This window comes from Leptosomus discolor, chromosome 4, assembly GCF_034619465.1.
Source record: "Leptosomus discolor isolate bLepDis1 chromosome 4, bLepDis1.hap2, whole genome shotgun sequence".
In the NCBI taxonomy this organism is placed as follows: Eukaryota; Metazoa; Chordata; class Aves; order Leptosomiformes; family Leptosomidae; genus Leptosomus; species Leptosomus discolor.
The window spans coordinates 12,642,844-12,655,385 of NC_141394.1; the positions used below are offsets into that span (position 1 = coordinate 12,642,844).

Consider the following 12,542-nt stretch of genomic DNA (forward strand, 5'->3'; position numbering starts at 1 on the left):
AAGTTTTTGGAAGATATGCTCCTGTGATACTTCTTTTTTCTTCCTTTCTACCTGAGGTAGAGTCACTTCCACTCTGAAACTACCCGTAGGCATTAAGATAGTGAGTACATCTGGTGTATGATCAGATAGTGCTGTAACTTCCGTGAATTTCTGTACTGGCACTTTTGACTACCTTTTCCGATTTAAGAACACTGGAGGATGAGAGGTTTGAAATGAAAACAAAGCCTTCCTGTAAGAAGCCATTTTTTGTGTACAGTGTGATACTCACAGAGGCCAGAGCTGAAATCAGGCTGTTGGAAAATACCCTGAAAGTGCTAATTAATGAGAAGGTCAGGAATGCTGTAGTGTCATTAACGGAACAGCACATCCTGCACGCCGGCATAGTAGAGAACAGCTTTTACGTTCAGGTAATAGGATGTGACAAGGTGCCTGGTTTCACAATACCTACACATGAAATGCATTAAGAAGTAGCTTTCAAGCCAATGTGAAGGGCTTTGAGCTCTCACCATGCTTGCAATTTGAGTCTATTACCATATATACTATATATATCTTTCATATTACTATTCTTTTTTAGCAAAAATAGATAACGTGTGCACCGGCAAGCCTCCCTCTTGGTCTGTTTACCTAAGTCCCCTAAATGCTGGCTGAGAGGGTTTTTCCTCCTGGATTCCAGACATAGCAGGGACAGAGGAGAGCATTAAATCAACAACTACTATTATGGGTCCCCCTCATCTCCCATGGTCTCTGCCCCCAACCTCCTTGCTGGAGAACTGATGGGGGAGGAAGGAGATAAAGAAGGATTTGTTTGGTCAGCCAGACCCCTGATCGCGTAACTCATCCAACAGGCAGACAAAGCACCATTAACGGGAGAATCTGAAAGCACCTAAGAAATACCAACTTTCAAAACACTGTCCATGTCAGACAATAACAGATAATAACAAATACACTGTAAGTAGTTTAAGTGAGATTTGAAACCATTCACGTTCTAAACAGGCAAAGTGAAGTAGGCAGAAGATAAAAGACTAATTTTCAGTTGTTAAGGATTTATCACTGTAGATTAAACCAATATGAACTGTACATTTTCATCAAGTAGAAAACGAGGTCGTATGTGATGTAACCAGTATCGCTGTCTTCATGCAAGTCGGTTTTCAGAAAAAGACAAGCACTTGTGTAAGTCATTCCTCTAAATGAATCCAAAACTTCCTACACAGTGATACTGATTTCATCATTAAGACCAGCTTTTAGAAACAGAATATTAAATTTTTCTTCTGATTAATCTGAACTTTACGAAAAGGACTATTTACTTAAATAGAAGCACTATTTACCAAACAGTAATCAAACATGCTTGTTCTATGTAACTGATTACACCAGTGAATTACCATCCTAGCAGTATGGCCATGATCCACCAGCTGAGTGAGTTCATGTTACACTCATGTCCCCGTACTCAATTAAACAATCAATACAACCAATTTGAAATCAGATGTATCACACCTTGTAAATCACTGGATCATAAACCTTACAATACCAACATGTAGTCAGTAGAAAATTGAACTAAATTAGTGGTTTAGGACTAGAGTAATTAAAAAATGAGTTATGCAAGCATTCTGTGATCTTCATGTGGAATATGGGAGTTGTCTCCATGCACCAGGTTCAACAGAAAAAACCCACCCTTAACTCTCAAAGGCACACCACAAGTACTACAGGAGAAAAATACGGCAGGTATTTAACAAAAAAAAAAAAAAGGAAAGAAAGAGGAAAGAGATCTAGGGCAAGGGTTTTTACCTATGAAGGAACACTTTATATTACATGAAAGCCACTTCTTAAATGGTTGAATATCTTGCTGAATTTAAGCTACGGGGCAACCAAGGTCAAGTCCTTGCGGAGCACACGATCTCAAGGGAAGTGGATGCTCACACTGAACTGCAGATTAGAGCCTCACATGGCAAGGCCCAAAAGAAAAACGGCATCAAGAGGTGCCTGCAGAAATAGCCGTGTTTCCTCCTCTGCTATGAGCTTCCGCAAGCCCGTACAGCTCTGCTGGGACAGCGCCCTGGGTGCATGGGGGAGGAGGAGAATATCTTTTGGACTGCAGTCTGACAGAGCCCGGAGCTCGGCTGTTGATGTTGGCTAGATAGGTATGAAAAGCCCTTGGGTTTGTACATGTGCCTGAGTGAGCAAAAGTGCGCTGCCTTCCAGCGATCCATAACGTAACACTGGGCTCCTCGGTGGAGGCAGCGGGAAACTGCATGGGTTCGTCTGGCACCAAGCCTGCTGCCCGAACGGCCAGAGCTGGCCTTCCGTCTTCAAAGCGTCGTGCAAATACTCACCACACAGCTCTGGTGTAATCTAGAGGGTAAATGAGGTTTTGCTTCTCTGCTGCCTTTTTTTTTCAAACCGAACTACAGACTTTCTGCTGTTTCAGTTACAAGCTGCAAACGCGTACTGCCATAAAACTTTATCTCCCGGTCAGCCATTTAAAACTGTCTATTGAGGAGGGGTTTTCCCTCCCCTGGAGTACCACAGCCAGAAGACACACTGCTCAGTAAAAGGAGTTTCAAAATGTGCAGGAGTGAGAATGAGAGGCAGTGCTCTCCTGGAGACAACTAATAAAATTTGTTACATCTTTCCAAACTGAAATTGATGAAAGGCAACAAAGGTCTAATAAGAGATTTCGAACAAGTAGCAGGATGGTAAGTGGCCATCACGGAAGTTGTATGTGCTGTGTTTGCTGAGATGAAAGCAGAAGTCCCTTACTGAGGTCACAGGCTGAGATAGCTCTTCACCTTCCTTTTCTCCCACATCACAGCATTAGGTGGGACCGCACTGCAGGATGGGCACGGGCTGGTGGGGAGCTGGGTGCCAATGCCATAGCTGCCTGCTCAGCTGAGGAGAGTTTTACTGCCTTGAGTCGTGTTAGAGTGTAATTTTTTCTATTATTAAGTGCCATCTGGAGTGCCTAGAGCTTTTTGAGAAGCATCTCTTTTAGTATATGACATATATGCAAAGGAGAGACAAAGACACAGATACAGATATATCTGTGGGATCTGTTGTTGGTATCTCAAACGTGGACTGGGTTTGCCAAAACAGCAACAGCAATCCTCACAGTACCACCTCCGAAGCTGAAATTTGGCAACAGAACCGTTCCTCTTTCTTTTAGTGTGTGATAGGCTTTTTTGTACTCACATGTGAAATACTATACTAATCAGTATCTTCTCAACCCAAGGGCCTTGGTGCATGAAAGGACTTTTCCAAAATAAGTATGTAATCATGGGTTGGATAACAAATGCTTTCGGTTTTCTGGTTTGCTCTCCTTTGTTGAGTTGTGTAATTGCCTAAAAAGATGCAACTAAAGGAAGTCAGGTTCTCTACATAAAATCTTGAACTAAGCGTCAACTTCTGGATGTGTCACATGGGTCCCAGTGAGAGGGGATCTCTTTTGACGCTGTGGATCCTTCATCACAGCCTTCCTCCAAATGCTACTTGAGCAGACAGGCTCAGGCTACCTATGAACTGTAACCAGTATGACATGGGAAGTTGAAGGGACAGAATATCCTCAACTGGGAACAGGAATTCAAGTCATTCACTTCACATTTAAGTATCTGGCTCCTGCTGGGTAGTCATTGGTCTTAGCAGGTAGCTTTTAACATACCACCTTCAACCCACTGTCTCTGGCTACTGTTTGCTTTGCTGTGTTTGGCCTCACTTGTAGTATTCTTCAGTAACTCAGAAAGGGCAGGCGAAGCAGTCTGTAAACTCATGGAAGGTGGAGATGGGATGTGATGACATCCAGCTGCCCAGCCTAGGGTGCACCGTCTGTTCTCGAGTACTTTGTCACTCAGCCTTGTCCTTGCCTATGACTTAATTTCTTTAACATTCTGAGTAACCGTATATATAGGAAAAGGTTCCCTGTAAACTGCTGAGTTATTTGGCATCCAGCTTAGGACAGATAAGAACAACTGCATTTTCCAGAGGAGCACTTACAGCTCTGTTTTTTCCAGAACAGTTGTATTACGCCCTATAATATACAATGTCATAAAAGATTGGCTCATTTTGGCCTTGGAGGATCAAGATCCTCCACTGTCTGTTGCTGACATACCAGCAGAAGCCGAGAATCGTGTGCTTCTACCCACAGATGCAGTGGCCCCATAAAAAGAACGTACTCTTTTGGGATTTGTCATTTATATGGCACACGTGAGCTCTGTGCCCTCCAACCCAACTGATCAGTACCCGCATAGCCATGAGGAAGGAGAGAGTTTTTAGAATAATGTCACTCCCAAGACACGTATTCAGCAATGTCATTTATGTTGGCCCTGTCTTCGCAGCGTTATCAGAACATCTTTCATCTCTGTGACCGGTGCGTCCCTGTTAGCCCAGCTTTGTCATTCCCCGGGAAGCTGTCTTCTCATGGCAACTCTCCACAGCAGTCTGGATTACCAGATGAGAATCCCGTTTACCTGATTCTGTTTCTTCTTACACTTATTTTCCCTGTGGCCCAGCCTGCAGTTTGCTTCTCTATAAGGAATCAAAGTTGAGAGTAGCCATTTCAGTAAGGGACGAGACTGTGTAAACCTCCTCTTCTTTGCTAATGCAAGGGAACAGGCAATTTTCTACTTTCCAAACCTCTTTAGAATCATTAACTCCCAGTACAGAGCGTACTGGGGATAATGAACTCCTACACATGCTCCTGACCTGCACACTCTTGTGCAGTTGTGACAATAAAAGGGCCTTCTAAAGGAATAAAACCGGCAGGATTTCAAACTAGGCGCTGAGATGCCAGTACTGGCAGCAGCTTCCTCAAAGTCCTGGAACAAGAGCTGAACAGCGGTGGCTGTTTCCTGACTGGAAAAATCCCACTGCTTCCCCTCAGCAGAGCCTGGTACCACAGGGTGGAACACGACAGCAGTTGCGCCGACACGCCTGTGTCGGGCTCGGGAGCCAACCCCGCTGTCTTACAGCCGTCGTAAAAGGCCCTCGGTGATCCTCCCTCGCTGTAGCCAGCAAAAGCAACATTAGCTAGAGCTAGTGTCACCTTGCCCCTGTCTCCTGGGCATTAAAATTCTACTGGCATTAACATCCATGCGCTTCTTTACTAGCACCCCGCTCGGAATGTATTTCACCGCTATAACCGTTATAATATTACGCTCGTCTCATAAATATCCATTGACAAGCTGGAGCTTACAACTGAAGTTAAGTTTATATATTTTTTTTAAAGATAGCTGTTTATATGTTTACTTTGGAGAGGGGTGCCTAACACACCCACGTCCTGTGCAGCTCTAGGCAGCGTTCAGAGATTTAACCTAACATCTCTCTCACACTTGCTCTTTGTCCCTGACGATCAGGTAATCCCTCGTCTCGGTGACCCAAGTAGCTCAGAACTTTGTAAGAATTTGGAATTGGCTTTACACTTCTGCTAAGAGAAATCTGTGTGCTCCATTGCCAAGCTCTCAGCGCTCAAATCTCATCCCTGCAGATGTGCGCTGCTACCAGCATGTTTGTTTCGCATACAGCAAATCCATTTTAAGTCGTCACAGTTTCCCTGTCCTCGCATATGTCCCCTTACTGCCTACAAAAGAGCACCCACAACTGGTTTCAGCACCTGCATGCTCACCAACTGCCATCTCAATGCAGTGCCATTGGGCAGCCGCGCAAGTTGCAAGTGAAGAAGTCCCAGCTGGCATCCATGAACCACGCTATGGGGAAAGATGACTTGCAATGCTGTACATTGCTGGAAGTATCATTTTTCATGGAATAAATGAGCAATGAATCTCTCAGAGGAATATTCGATCTTGAACTGGCATTATTGCTCCAGAACCCATCACTACTGATGCAAACATCAGGATCATTTCTAGAGGAGGCTTTCTCCCCAAAATTACTTAATTGATGGCTGAAACAGCATTGACAGAGATGAGTAAGTTCTAAGCCCCAAGAACAACACCGGATGGGCTCAAAATCGTCCTAAAGTAACAACAACATAATAAAAAGAAATAAACTACAAATGAATGGCACTACATTATTTTACCCTAAGAATATTGTTTTTTTCATTCTAGCAATTTTTGCCAGTAGCTTGAGATAAGCAAAAAGGCATATAGCTTCTTATCCTCATATTTATGTAATGTGGCCTCCTTAGCATGTGTGCACAAACCTCAGGATCTTTCCAAGCAATCTAGCAGTCCTGCAGGTCAACTTTCAATAGTCGTGTAATACGAATTTCAAGAACAGTAGTTTTACAACGAAAACTGGCATTATCTGCCTCAGAAAAAAGACTGCTTTGAGGAGAATGTGCCAGCACAATTACAGGTACCTCAGCAGCTGAGTCTGACTTCACAGCCACCTTTCCTCTCTTGGTCCTGCTTTAGTTATAGGCAAGTAAAGTGAACGTGGAGTAAGCTGCAGAAAAGGAGGACAGGACTATTTCTTTTAAAAGATACTTCCTGTCTCTGCACCAAATACATACTGTATTTTAGAGTACAGGCCAACAAAACAGAACTGCCAGTTAATAGGCTCAAAATAGGTTTTTTTAAGATGTTGTCTAAAAACAGAAAAGGTGTAATGGATGGCCAGGAGTCTGTTGCTGCTGTGTCACACAAGTATTTCTTGCATAAAAATACACAGCTTGGTTGCTGCCATCTGCCTCAAACTTTTACCTTAATATAAATATTAATTTGTGGAGAGAAACCCTGCGGGTATCTTAAACCCCTTTATGTATCTGACGTAGTCCTAATTCAGCAGTTCACTGATGTTGAACAAAGTTGCTAAATTCTGGTTTGTTTTTCGAGTGCCTGTGATTTAGGGGCATGTCTCGGTAATCTCCTGTTGACATGGTTTGCTAAACGTTTGGGTAGGGCTTGGTATCCGCTTTGTACACACTTTGCTTAGATGTAAATGCAAATACTTGGTGCATTGCAGCGAGGAGTCGAGGGGTATTATCTGTAGTATTTTTAGCACACTGGTGGCTTGAGAAAATGCTATTAAGAACAGCTTTTCACCCCACTAATAGCGCTTATTTTGTAACTGGACATATGGACATTTCGGCACAGTTGCTGCAGCGAACAAAATCTTCGAAGTACGTGTTTACCAGTGGTGTAACCTTGTGAAACCCAGGACTGAAGGGATTTTGTGGCTCAATATGCTATGTGGCACTGAAAGGAGTGCTTCTGCCAAGACTCCCGGTACTTGAGAGCAAAGATGCAGGGCCAGACATCCAACGCAGTTTTCCCACTTTTGAATTCCAAGTAACTTCCACAGAGTGATCTGAAAAGCTCCATCCACGCTGAACTCCTGCTAATCAAGTCAAACACAAACAGCACAGGCTCCCTACAGCTTCTCGCTTGCATCTGCACAGACCTGTGGTCTGTGAGGCTGCTTGGGAGCGGGGCAACCATCGATGTGAGCGAGCAGAAGAGCTACAGTTGTTCTCGCACACCTTTGTGCCTGAGTGCCAGTGGCTCTGTCATTTGTACACCAGGAAGGCAGCTCTTGCCCTGATGAGTTTTCAGAGAAGGACAGAAGGCAAGTGGATTGCAGAGGTACGCAGGCAGCCAGGGAAAGGAAAGGAAACCAGTGCTCAACTAGAGTGAGCATTTGCTGTCCTGCCTAGACAGGTTTTGGTAATGAAGAAGGGAGGGATTTATCTTCCTTTGCCAAGTTTTCTGTGATTGCTTTATTCAGCAGTTCTCTGAATAAACTACTGCCTTGAAAAAGAGTGATTGTGACAAGCTGCCTCTCCTGCGAGTTGGCCTTCCAGGTCTGGGGGAAGAGAGCACGATGAGCTGCTGAGCCAGTTGTGTGGGCCTTAGGGGAGAATAAAACTGTATGCATTTGTAGCATCTGCTTCAAAAGGAGGTTGTGGCAAATATTTTATTCAGCAGAGCTGGAGGTCTCCTGTCTCTAGAGGGCAGGAGTTTGTTGTTTTCCTCATAGAAGGCAAGCATTGCTTATGCAAAGGGAAAGGACGTGGAAATGGCCTGGAGAGTCCCTGTTTTTCTACCGCAGATTCTTTGGAGCGAGGGCCCCAGCACGCGCTCCATCTGACCCCTTGGCAGTAAGCCTCCCTCACTTGCAGCGCTTCTGCCTCCATGGAAATACACCATGGCCTGGCAAGGTTTGACCCTTCTTTCCTGAAGGACACATTCTTGTTTTCCCATGGTAAGCACCTGCCAATGGAGGGCTCTTCTCCTTCAGATCTAATTATGCCTCGGAAGGCAGATAACCTTCTTCTCAGTGCCAGAGGGAAAGTGATCTCCATCCTGGCGGCCATCCCAGCACACACCTCACCCCATGCTGATGCTTGCTCACGTGGGCACAAGAACCGGGACATTCCTTCTCTCGTTGTCCCCAGGGGTACGCTGAGCTGTCACTGGGAGAGCTCCCTCTTCTCCAGTGAGAAACTGGAGGGGTGGGATTGTAACACTCACTTCCAGATGAAGCTTCAAAAGCTCTTCCTTAAATTTCTGCGGTACACGTGCATCGCTGTGGTGGGGTGAGGGTGCTGAAGAATAGGAGAGACATTTTCCCTGCAAAGTGTTGTAGCTCTTTGAACGCTTCTAAAACTTTCTGGGATGAATCTTCATCGGGAGTATTACTGGGGATCCCATTTATGTTATGGGAGGACTCCAGCCAAACTGACGGCAGGCCTGATCTTTAGTGCCAAACGGTTTCCTCGTGTTAGCATCCTAAATGGCTCCCCGAGTCCTCGACATCGTTTTTAGGACGAAGAGAAAGAGAATAACCTACTAGATGCATCACATTTCAAGCCTTGTAAAATCAGAAACAGAGCCCAGTTTTACGACCATTAAACCCAACAATCATCAAAACCTGATGCTTTTGGGGCCTTTTTCATCTAACAAGGCAAAGAATATCAGAAATTCACAGATCCCAGGGATGGCATCTCTAAAGCCAAAGTCAGACATCTCCCATTATTCTTCCTTCCTCCCCTCTCTGCAAATACTCAGAGTGAGAAGAATGCAATTTCTCTTTCTCGGAAATCAGAGGTAACAACAGATAAACCCTAACTGTCAGAAGAACCAAACTCCTTTTCCCCTCCATCTTGACCTCAACTCAGGAAAGTCCCCTTCAAGCCTCTCCTAAAAATCTCCTTCCTTTAGGAAGACTTCCCAGTCTCCTTCTGCTGATTGACTTCCATAACCCAGGCGTTTCTGAAGAGGTGTTACTGTCTTCAAATGGCTCACATATTAGGAAGCAGATGCTCTACAGCCGTAAAGTCCCTAAGTCATCCAGGGGTTAAGTTCTTGGCTTATAACAGAGCGATAAGGTGGCATTCATACCCCAGCCAAAAAACAGGCCCATTTGATTGTATGGTATCTGACTGGCATGTGATAACTTGTAAAGAGAGAAGTCACTCTGATTATATAGCATTTAGGATGCTATGTAAACTATTTTAAAATAATCAACACGCAATTATTATGAGGAAAAAACTCCACTTAAGATATTCTGTGGTAAAACGTGAATCTATTCCAAGATGTAGATAAGGTTTAAGTGGATTCTTTTAAGAGGAAGGCTAGAAGGTCGCTGGCACGGCCAGGGGCTGCAGCTTTACCACAGCTGTGACGGCTTAGATTGAGATGGCTCTGTAGATGGGAAGACAGAGCCCCAGCAGGAACCTCGCTCTGCCACGCGAGTGCCTGCACACGCACAGCATGTAGCAGGCCCTCTAGATGCCACTGTGATCCAGCTGTCACTTCACCAGCCAAAGCCTTTACAGCAATACCCGATAGCTGGATCCTGCACAGCGATAATGAACTCAGTATTAATGACGCTGACCACTGGACCCGGTTAGAGAATGCAGGTGCCAAGCTATTTCCCCACCCCTCAACCCGTATCAGCTTCCCCCAGTACAATGACTACATGTCAATAAGCCAGCTCTCCTTCCTGCAGACAAAACCCTGCAGCACATCATTAGGCTTTTGTTTTAATTCAAATTAATTAGTAATCATAAACTTCACAGACATGTGGACATCCCTCCCCTTCCCCAAAAAAAAACCCTTCTCTGTTCAGAGCAGTGTTAGAAGTGGCAGCTCTGGAATGCTCTACCTTGGACCAAGGCCTAAATCCTTCCTGAAAGCCAAACCCTCATGCCACACCATAATTAAAATGACTGCAGAATGTATTTTCTCCTGTGGCCTGCTCCACATCTGATTTAGACCTTTTGGATTATGAGAGAGGAGAATTTGTGAAGCTGTCTGATTTTGGTTCATACACATCTCTGTCAGTCTGCCTTGCTCTCGGTTTGCAAAGGTGTCTATTAATTGTATGTCAGGCATATTTAAAAGGGCGCTAATTTGTTGTGATTGTTGCTAGCATTACTGCTGGTTGAAGCCCTAGCCATTGACCCACAATCCACCATACTCAGAGAATACAGAAGAGATTGCTGCAACTAGTCCGTTACGATAACAAGTGCTGATTTCTGATGCTAGTAAAGGGGGACGAAGATGAAATGCCAATATGCATTTCATATCTATCTAGCATTTAAATTAGGAGTTGGTGTTTCTGTCCAGGAACACAAACCATTACAAGTGAGGGCCGTGTCTGGCCCCCGTGCATACAAAATGAAAGCTTAATCTCTCATTTGGACAGTGTAGACTGCAGGAGAGAGACACTGCTAGGAGCTGCAGTGCTCTGGTGAACTGCAGCTGCTTGCAGGAGGCACAGGTCAGAGCAGCCTTTGAATGACAGCTCTCACTGATGGAAGATGAGCATCAGTCAGTAGCCAGCAGAGGAAAGGAGGCATGTAAGAGTTCTCCTCGTACACAGAGTTGTCCAGCAAGCAAGACAGAGTGGGCAGCACACATGCAGCAAGTTACTGTAGAAATTCTTTGCCAAGAGGTCTGTAACTTAGGAAGACTTTTGTCTTGGGTTACCTTGACAGTGAGCAGTACTCTCCTTATTTCCTACTACCAAAGCACTTGCTAACAATTCACTTGGATGTACTGGTGTCACAGTTAGCCGCTTCTGTTAAGTTTGAGGCACTGCTTCTGATCTCATGTGTCTTGCTGAAAATCAGGAGTAGTTCCTTCGAAGTCAGCAGCGTAAAGCTCATGGAAATAAGATCGGAAGCCGGTCTCAGATTGTGCTATGGCAGCATGGTGTCGATCATGGGCTCCTTTTCAGGGCTATCAAGCAGCTGGCCCATCACGAGTGGTGCTGGCAGCCTCTAGGATGTGTGCACTGCAAAGAGAGAGTGCTTGAGTCCTGCAGCAGTTGCACTCTCTTCCTTGTGGACTAGGGTATGTGGGGTGAAGTCTGTATTCTCTGAAATGTTTTTTCTGCATTGGAAATCACTGCTACAGATGTGCTTAGTGGAGATGTTAATGTTCTCCAGAAGCTGGAAGAAGTGTCCCGTGGGGACACAGTCAAACTGCATTTATTCCCTTCCCTGTATACTCCTCCTAAGTGTATGTTACCAGCTACTATTGGAAAAAGGATTTGGTAGGTAGAAAAAGGAAAAAGTCCTGAGGAAGGAGAGGGTGTTTATGGTCTCCAGAGCTGCCCACATGGGACTCGCTTCTGTCTCTGCCCAGACACTGTCTAGATCACTTGACTTAGGTGCACCTCTGCGCTGCCCATCTTTCCTCCTAGGAGCTCTCCAGAGAAATATGGGGGAATGGGTATGCAGTGCTGGATTTTATTCTGTTTTTCAGTTGCCACCTCTCCCTTTCACCCTTCTTTTACTTTGATCAGTATAATTTGTATAATGAGTTTGGGTTTTGGTGAGGCTTTACTATACATATGCCCAGAGATATTGTTATTAAGTGCATTTTATAAATTAATAAATAAATATGTTCATTTGTTGTAGAGTTTCTATTGTTGATTTGGGAACAGTAAGCTCTTGTGAATCTCAGCTTTCACCTTGCCAATCACTATATTCCTGTAAGTGCACTGCAGTTACTTGGAACCTTTTCTGGGTTGGTGTTGGCATCCTTTTGCTAGATTACATTTATGCATTAGTACCATCTGTGCCTGCTGTACCTTCTGTGAGTTAGCCCTGGCCAAATGACTGGCATTTATCTGGAAGTGCACTACAAAAAAAAAAAAAAGGGGGGGGGGGGGGGGGGGGAAGAGAGACAGTACGGATGGTACCTAGAGCTTTATGCTTGCTGCTGCACTAATGGGTCTCAGGAAGGAAGGCACACTGGTGAGCACAAACACCTGCACTGATGTTCCCAATTTCAACTGCTGATGAAATCTGCCATGCCCTTTCTGAGTCCTTCACTCTGAATACTAGCTGCTTCATCCTGTTGTGGCACTCACATAAATTCTCTCTATGCTTGTGTTCTAAAGGAAAGACAAACTGGCAAGACTTTAGAGAAAATACTCCTGCAGTCTGAGGGACAGTTTTGGATTGGTGATGGTCTTTTTCTATTGCATCTTGTTTCAGTTTGGTCAGAGAGAGTTTGGACTGAGTGATGCCTTTCATCTGTCAGCTAGTATTGAAGGTTATTTACAATATTGATTGCATATAGGCATGCAGATGTCACCATGCTGGGTTTATCATGTTGCTTTCTACTCAGAGTCTTGTGCTGGTC

The 12,542-nt window shown here is 44.6% G+C and overlaps 1 protein-coding gene across 1 annotated transcript in view; it reads right to left on the bottom strand.

Annotated features, from left to right (window-relative positions):
- ANTXR2 (ANTXR cell adhesion molecule 2) overlaps positions 1-12,542 on the bottom strand; it is a 114,512-nt gene that overhangs the window by 3,233 nt on the left and 98,737 nt on the right. The window lies entirely within an intron of this gene.